General features: G+C 34.0%; 1 long non-coding RNA gene and 1 pseudogene across 2 annotated transcripts; one reads left to right on the top strand and one right to left on the bottom strand.

The window, feature by feature from the left end:
• Window positions 1-804: 804 nt before the first annotated feature.
• Window positions 805-5384, bottom strand: LOC148239651 (uncharacterized). Of its 2 annotated transcripts, XR_015816683.1 has the most exons (3): window positions 4621-5384; window positions 3446-3657; window positions 805-3298 (listed from the first exon to the last, which is right to left on the bottom strand). It is a non-coding gene; the product is annotated as an uncharacterized LOC148239651 (long non-coding RNA). The 2 variants fall into 2 exon arrangements; XR_015816682.1 differs by having other exon boundaries at window positions 805-3657.
• A 461-nt stretch (window positions 5385-5845) lies between these two features.
• On the top strand, window positions 5846-8888 carry LOC110816198 (G-type lectin S-receptor-like serine/threonine-protein kinase At1g11330; annotated as a pseudogene).
• The last annotated feature ends 729 nt before the right edge of the window (window positions 8889-9617 follow it).

Below are 9617 nucleotides of genomic sequence, written 5' to 3'. Positions count from 1 at the left end.
GATGTGAATTAGGGTGAGCTTCACGAACTCAGTAAGGAAAATGGGTAGTGCCCATAAAAAAAGACATGCACATACTCAATCACTAAATCTTCTAATCAGTTTGTTCAGTAAACATTCAAAATTTATTATTTCAGTAATATAATTCAAGACATCAACAGTTCTATAATTTATATAATTCAGTATTCAGTATCATAATTTAAGCAGTAAATAATTTAGTAGATATTAGTTCAGTATTTTAGTATCATAAACTTCACTCATGACTTCCAATCAGCTTATGTTTTATTAAAAATAGTTTCGCCGCACAATGCCGTTTTCATCGGCATCAACGAGGGCAGTAAGGATCCCCTTTACCACGTGAATACGCTACAGTTCAGTTCACAGTTTGTAGTTTGCAGTACATAGTATAAAGTTTACAATTTTTATTGCTTCGTCACGTCTGGCTAAAGCCGTATCCATTGGTATGGTTCACTATGATCACTCGCCAAAAGGCTACACACACATACCTCCCTCGGTGATACTGGTTAAACAGATTTTTTCATCTTTTGAAGATTTTTATGTTATGTTTTTACTGATCAGGTTCGCCACTAGATGACTTACTCAGACATGCACCTATTTATATATCACACACATATATATATATATATATTATGCATCAACAAAATTCACAATAAATACAATATATACATTTTATATACACAGTTACCAACTTAAATAAGTATATATATTAACACGCAACATATACAACATAAATATACTTGTATGTTCACACAAGGCGTATATGTATTCCTACGTATATATGTTGCATAACCTACAATTATACATTTATATATGTATATATATGTGTCATACACATTTATAACTTGATAACTAGCATGCATAAAATCTGCATATACATACAAGTAATAATATGAGTACATAATTATACATCATACTCAACATCATGTTAGTTTCCAGTCATATGGAATTGTGTACATCCGAATAGGATGAGTTCATAAAACCCGTAGTGGAAAACGTGAATAAGAAAAAGTGTTAGAATTCTTATTGACTCGGGTCTAGCTCTCCTTTAAATCTTCATTGTCACTTGGTTAATTTCCTCGTTCATAAATACATAACATGTGTATTAACCGATGAGAGATTTTTAGAAATGAATCCAACAAAAACTAGTTTTACTTTGACCACGCGATCCCACTTGCCAGAGTCACCACGCGCACCACCAGTGTGCCAAATATAATCGTGCATATCCATCGAAAAGATGCTCCGTTACATGCCTCCACATGATGTCACCAGAACATACATGCTCTGCTGCCAGAAACTGCCACGCGCTGCCACCGGACGACTGCGTGCTGCCACGAATCGATCGGAACATGTCGTAGAATGCACCACACACTCAAATTTGATGTAGATCAAGTGAAATCGCGCTGAAAAACGATGCAGATGAGCAAAATCACACCTTGGCTGCCGTGCTCTGATCTCCTTTCCCAACGTTACTCCATTGCGCGCAACTCCTCTTCCTTTCTCTCTATTCTTGCTCTACCGCATATCGGGAATGATTTGGGCATGCCGCTGCCGCTACCATCATCTCCTTCTTCATATTTTTTTTTTCTCTTTCCCTCTCTTTCTCTTTCTAACTTTCTCTCTCTTTACCCAATCCATCACTCTTTCCTGCCTCTTTCTTCTTCTTATAAATAGAAGAAGAAGACTCCTCCACACCTCGGCTCCTCCATCTCTGGTGAGTTTTAAAGGTGTGTACACCTCATCTTCTTCTTTTTGCATAGGCATGTTCGCCTCTGCAACTCCCTCATTTTTTTTCTTTTGTCATCAAAATGGTGTCGTTTTGATGCTATCAAAACAACGTCGTTTTCACCTCCTTCTCTTTTTCTTTTCTTCAAATTAAAACAGTGTCATTTTTTAATTTCCCAAAACAACATTGTTTTGACCTTCTCTACTTAAAAAAAATCATTGACATGCTTCGCCCCTTCTTTTTGGCAATCAACACAAAAAAAAAATGGCATTAAAGAACTTAACAAACTTCCCATTCTGGTGGAATTCCTCAAATACATCCATAACATCATCTTTAATCACATCCCAACAAACTTGGATGAAATTCATGTTGAATCCATCCGGCCCTAGGGCCTTGTCACTATTGTAGCATTTTTAAGGTCGCAAGCACCTCCTCTTTAGTGAAAACAGCCTCAGTATTCTTCCTGCTATCCACGCTAATATTCTTGAAAGTTAAACCATCAAGTCTTGGCTGAATCCTAAACTCTTCTTCATATAACTCTTTAAAGTATATCATGGCAGCCTTTCTCATTTTGTGATTTCCACTTTATTTCACTCCCTTCACCCACAACTCATCAATGTAATTGCATCGTCTTTGGTGGCTAGCTAAAGCATGAAAATATTTAGTGTTCCTATCACCCTCTTTTAACCATTTCTCCCTAGATTTCTGTCTCCATGTCTGTTCTTCAATTTTGGCCTGTCTAGCCACCAACAATTTTATTTCATCCCGTCTGCACCAATCCTTCACTGCCAGACCTTCACTGCTTTCTTTATCATCTAAATCCCCTAATTCCTTTAGCAAGCTACCCGTAGATTCCTCTTCTTTTCTCAGTTCCTCCTTTGTCCACTCTTTAATATCATTTGCGTGCAATTCTGAATGAAGTAGTATCAGATACCACATAATCATTCCACTTCTCCTCCACTGATGCCCTGAATTTTGCCTTATGTACCCACCTATTGTCCAACCTGAAGGGAACTGGACTCCACTGGATACCATCAGTGACGAGACAAATGGGGTAGTGATCAGAGATAGCACGCTGAAGCAGAGTCTGTGTAACACCAAGAAAGTAAATGAGAATAGGAGAATAAACGAGAAATCTATCGATTCTGGAACAAGAAGAATTGACCCTCTGATTTTTTTAAGTTCATGGCCGTCCCACAAGCGGGATATTAGCCAATCCAAGCTCCTCCACAGCTTCAACAAATTCCATAGTAGTTGAGTCTCAAAGTTACCACTACTCCTCTCCTCTCTTTTCATAATCATGTTGAAATCACCACCAACCACTCAGTAACACCCTCATTTCATTTTACAAGTTTGTAACTCTTTCCATAAAAGTTCCCTCTCCTCCTTATTGCCTCTACAGTAAATCCTGGAGAACACCTATTCCACCCCTCCCCTGCAACTCTTAAACAAAACGGACAGAGAGACTTCACCAATCAGGACATCCATGCATCAAATACGATCTTCATTCCACATCACCACAATCTCCCCGTAGCTCCTTTGGCTGACACACAATGGCTGCCGAAAATAGGAAATGGAAATAGTAACATGTACTCACTGTGGTTTTGTAGACCACATAGTGGGTAGGTGTTATAAAATGCATGGCTATCCACCTGGTTATAGATCAAGACAAAGAAATAACCCAAATGATAGTCAAATAATTACCTGTTTAGTAGAATTGGAAGCAAACATGAGTTGTAATAGTGCTAGTTCCTGTGCCAATTTCAACAATAAGTGCATCATTTCAGAAGCAGTGCCTCTTGCCTTTACAAAGGAACAATATGAGAAACTTCTGGCCTTAATCCAACAGCCTACAGTCACACACAACAACTCTTCCATGTCATAGATAGGCAACCTTTCAACCACTTTTACTCCCTCTGCAGAATAAGGCAACAACTCTTTTTCACTATTACATTTTGTTGAAACAAAAATAGATTAATTGATAGTAGATTCAGGGGCTTCATGCCATATAGTAAGGCTAATAGTCTTTTCACTTGCTGCAGACCTATAAGTAATACATATATTAAGTTGCCAAATACACAAACAGTATATACAACACATGCTGGAAATGTGCATTTTGACACCTATCCTTGTTTTACGTAATGTTCTATATGTCCCTAATTGTTCATTAAACCTCATTTCTGTTAGCCAATTAATACAAACTACTTCATTATGCTTGTCATTCAACAATAAATGTTTCTTTATTCAGGATACACAAAGCTGGAAGATGATTGGTATAGCTAAAAAAAGACGCAGACAATATCATCCAAGTTCCGAGAACCAAGAAATTCTCATTGTTAGTTCTGTTAGTAAACATCCTAGTAACTCTTTTCACGTTATAAATGATAAACTCTTTGGCATTTCCGTCTTAGCCACTTTGCCAAGACTTCATATACTCTAACAAATTGATAACTCAATTTTTCGTTGTTCCTCTTTTGATTGTGATGTTTGTCATTTAGCCAAACAAAAAAGACTTCCATTTCCTACAAGTATTTCAAAAAGTAAATATTATTTTGATTTGATACATCTTAACATTTGGGGTCCAAACTCTGTTGCTTCTTTGTATGGACACCATTATTTTTTAACAGTTGTTGATGATAAGAGTCTGTACACTTGTTCATTTCCCATAAGGACTAAAGCAGAAGTGAGGAAGCTAATTTCAAGTTTCTTTCAATATATAGAAGTGCTGTTCAACAAGGAAATAAAATATATTAGATCTGATAATGATAAAAAATTTGACATGCCAGATTATTATGCTGAGAAAGGGATCATTCATCAAAGTTCATGCCCATATATACCACAACAAAATAGTCTGGTGGAAAGAAAATATCAGCACATACTAAATGTAGCAAGGTCATTGCAGTTTCAAGCCCATCTACCGCTGAAATTTTGGACTGACTGTGTCCTTCATGTAGTGTGTCTCATTAACCAGATACCCTCTCCAATCATCGACAGTAGAACTCCTATCTAATTATTGTTCAATACTACTCCCAAATTCAATCATCTGAGAGTCTTTGGCTGCTTGTGTTGTGCATCTGCACATCCAGCACAAAGATCAAAGTTTGATCCTCGAGTCACTAGATGCATCTCCCTTGGCTATCCTTCCCATGTAAAAGGCTTTAAACTTTATGACCTCACATCTCAAAAAAATTATTGTATCATGGGCTGTATATTTTGTTGAACACACCTTCCCATTTTCTTCATTTGCAAAAGAAGTCAATAACATACCTTATACTGATGATTACTTTGCAGATTGTAACAGTGATAGATTCAAGTTCAAGTTTACAACTTCAGCAGATGATGGAGTCTATGACAATTTCTTCCCGCCAATCACTTCCGGTAATGTGTCTACCTCTTCTTCTGCATCATTTATTGATCCCATGTTAGAGACAGACTCACCTGCATCACATACTGAACTTATAGTTGAAACAGAATTACATGCACCACATACAGATTCTCAAAATCATTACATCAATTAAACCATTATAATTTAATAATTTTACAATAGTACAACTTAATTCCAATTTTTCGCTATAGATTAATCATTTTCTCATATTAATATATGGACCATTTTATGTTTTTGCCACGAATAATTCATCGTTGATTTCTCAAAGGCTTGTTTGGGTCCTTGGATAAAACAAGGATATAAGTGAATGAGAACTACCAAAGGACCGTCATTAAGAAACAACACATTTCTTTCAAGGATATAGACGCATCAACGAGTCTAAATTAGTTGACTGAAATTAGGCAATTAATATCTTTTACTCTCCCCAAAAGAAAAAGAGCAACTGGTTCTACTTTATTTTACATATTCTTAAGTGGAGGATTACAATAAAATTCTGACATGTATAATAGAATTATACTTAATTATAAGAGAAAATTAAGGACTTAATCATACTAGAATACTTATTAATTTGACAACAAATTGTTAGAACGGTGAATTCTAATAATAAAAAATACCTATAATAAATTATTTTCGTAAGTTTTTATTGTAAAGTTCAAAACTTTAGTCATATTTCCAATCCATCCTACAAAAACCATTCTACAAAGATCAAGGAGGTAATTAGAAGTCGTTTTTTTTTCTAAATAGAACATTATTACTATAAATATCCTTGTTTTGATGATTCTCTAGTGCGAGAAAATCTTCAATTCTTCAAATGGGTTGTCATGATATCATGATTGCTTTTGTATTTTTAATAACATATTCTCTTTGCAGAATGCTTTACAGATGCGAAGGCAATATGCTGTTGGGAGATTACATCACTGGAAACAAAACCCTGATTTCTGCAACTGGCACATTTGCATTAGGGTTCTTCAGTCTGGAGGATTCCAACAAGAGCTATGTGGGTATCTGGTATCATGATTTATCCCCCACAAAAACAGTTGTGTGGGTTGCCAACTGAGACTCCCCTCTGGATTCTCCAGGTAAATTCACTCTCAGAGATAACAACATATTGATTTTAGATAGTGTAGGGAAGATTGTCTGGTCAGCAAATATTATGTCGCAGCACTCCATAAACACAACAGTTGGATTGTTGAGAGATGACGGAAATCTTCTTCTCCAACTTAACGAAGAAACCTTGTGGGAAAGTTTTTAAAACTTCTTCTGATAGCATTAACAGGAAAGAAACTCAGCTTTAACAAGCAACGAACAAAGAACTTGTTCTATCATCTTGGTCAAACAAACAAGATCCAAGACCAGGAATATTTTCTGTTGGAATCGACCCACAAGGGTTTACTGAGTTCCTCATCTGGAAGAACTCTAAACCATATTGGAGAAGTTGTGTGTTAGGTTTAAGCGAAACAGACTCCATATATGGTATGTGGAAGAATATGGATATCTCGCTCTTTATGTTTAACTTTCTTGGTGATGAACATTATCTGAAATTCAATCTTATTTCACCAAAACAATAAGATAAAGCCAGGGTTTTGTTTACATCAGATGGACAAATCGAGCTTCTCTTTTGGCTCAGTAATGAATGGGCATCTCTTTGGAGTGCACCATCTTGTATGTGTGACTTCTATGGCCATTGTGGAGCATCTGATGTGTGCAACTTGATGAGCAAATCCTCTTAATTGTCTGCCTTGTTCTAAGCCTAGACATGAACAAGAATGGGATAAAGAAGAGTGGTCTGGTGGGTGCATGGTGGAAAAAGATTTAGAGTGCTACAACAGAGACGGGTTTTTGAAGTTGCAGAAGATGAAACTTCCTCATCGACCAATAATGTCAGGGATGATGAATGTGAGTACATGCCAGTCCTGGTGTTTGCGGAATTGCTCTTGTTCAGCATATGGTTACTTGGATATGCCGAACAATAAAGTAAGGGATGATGATGTGGAAGGAAGAAATGATATAATTACATTTTTGAATTAGTATGGAGATTTGCTAGATCTTGTAGAATTGCTCTCTGGAGATGATAAGGGTAGAGATCTCCAGGCTTCAAATCTGGTATGTTTAATTTCTTTTGCTGGATTTTATCTACCATTTTTCTTTTTCTTGCTCATTTCTTCTTACGTAGAATTTATGTAATGATTTAGTTTGATGTATTTGTTTAAAGATGCTGCTGCAGATGGGTCATATGAGAATGATAATCGTGTGCTCATAAAGAAAAAGACGATAGTAGCTGCCACATCCACTGCCTTAATTGTATTCCTTCTCATTTTTGTAATTGCTTTCTATTGTCTATGGCGGAGGAAGACCTCAAGGGATCGCGGTATTGTTTTTCTCTCTCCTTATTTAATTTTTCAATAATAATAATAGCATATAAAATAATTTTTATGTAAATGTAATTTAGTATATTATTAGTTTTTAATAGATATTTAAAAATGAACCAATTATATTTAATGGGTCTCATGATTTGTTAATTGTTAATTGTTAATATTTATGGTCATGATTTTTATTATGGCAGGAGCAGAGAGAAATGTGATTAGGAGGAATTTTACTTAGTGAAGGTAGGCAGGAGGATGGGAAGCTGGTGAAATTTAATTTTAAGAGCATTTTATTAGCTACGAATAATTTTTCCGATGTATATAATGTGTTCTACATATATATGCATACACATTCTTAATTAATATTATTCATTCGAATTGTCATATATATGTATATAATGTGTTTGATAATTATTTTGTAGGGAAATTTGTCTCAAGATCAAGTAGTAGCAATAAAAAGGTTATCCGAGAAGTTTTCACAAGGCCTCGAGGAGTTCATGAATGAATTGAAACTCATTGCTAATCTGCAACATAAAAATCTCGTAAGGCTCATAGGCTGTTGTGTGAAGGAGGGTGAAAAACTTTTAGTGTACTGAGTACATGCCTAATCGAAGCTTGGACAAGTTTTTATTTGGTAAATCTTTTCTTTCTAAAATATCAATTTTTTTTTATTTAAAATGATAATAAATAACCTGTTTAAAAATTTTAAGTGAAATTGAAATATAGATTTAAAATTTTATTAATCTAATAAAATTTAAAATAATTTTTTTTATTTTCGACTATATTTTCTATGAAGTTATATTTTTATTACTTTAAACATATTTTCATTATCTTTTTACTCGACTTAATTATGTATAAATTTTTTTAATTTAATTCTAATTTTTTAATTTATTTATTGATAATATATATTCTTATTGTATCAAATCCAAATGAAAAAATAATATTAGACTGGAGTAAAAAGTTTCAGATTGTTGATGATATCACTCAAGGACTTTTGCATCTTCACAAGCATTATAGACTAAAAGTAATATATAAAGATCTCAAAGTTAGTAATATTTTGTTAGATAGAGAAAAGAATCCCAAAATTTCTGATTTTGGAATGGTAAGAATTTTCAACATAAAACAAACTGAAGTAAAGATGTAACGTCTTGCCTTCTCTTCTAAGGGAGAGCGTTGTCATACACATAGAACCTAATTGTTTATGCAGTATTATGCTAAAATTTATAAGTCAACGATACATCTCTTGTACAGAATTACCATTCATGATACTCACAAAATTTTTTAAATCTCATCACTATAATATAGCTAGATTCACTTCCCAACAAAACTTTTAAAATCACTAAAAGTTCATTCGGAGTCTTCTTTCGATCCTGAACGTGCTCTTGATCTGAACTAATCTGCACTGGAATGGGGGTGTGAATTAGGTTGAGATTCACAAACTCAGTAAGAATAGAGCAGTGTCCAGGCAGAGATATGCAACCAAACAATCATACATATTTTTACAAAACAAATGTAGATTTGATATTTATAGAAATCTAATTTGAAAGACAATCATACTCATCATCATTATCGCAAAGTATACAAAAAAAAAAGCAATCAAGAACTCATCATTTTTATTATTCATTCCAAAATATTTATATCTAACTACTGTACATATTATTCTCATTTATAAATATCATCATATCGTATTAGATTCTAAAACATACATATATTTATATTAGCACAACTATATCCAACAATAAACTTATACTAATTATGTATACGTCTACTTTCTTGCAATATATATTAATCATTTATACATAAACTACTGCAATAAAATTATCATAATTTCATAGTTTCTATAATTATATCAGCAAACATAAAACACATAATCACATGTATAACTAAATACCTATGATTTCTTGGAATATCTATGCACATTAAACACATACATAGCTTATATCCATACAAAGTATGTAGATATATATTCATTTTTTAAATATGCATAAATGCAGCTTCTATATTTGCATAAATACATACCTTAATTTACGGGTGAGGCATATTTACCCTCATATAATTGGACATATATATCTACTTACATTTTCGCACGGCTTCATACACATTTAGATATATATACAAAAACATAAAA

Source organism: Carica papaya, unplaced genomic scaffold (genome assembly GCF_054855325.1).
Source record: "Carica papaya isolate Zhongbai unplaced genomic scaffold, ASM5485532v1 h2tg000045l, whole genome shotgun sequence".
NCBI lineage: Eukaryota > Viridiplantae > Streptophyta > Magnoliopsida > Brassicales > Caricaceae > Carica > Carica papaya.
This window is presented reverse-complemented; position numbering and strand designations above follow the sequence as displayed.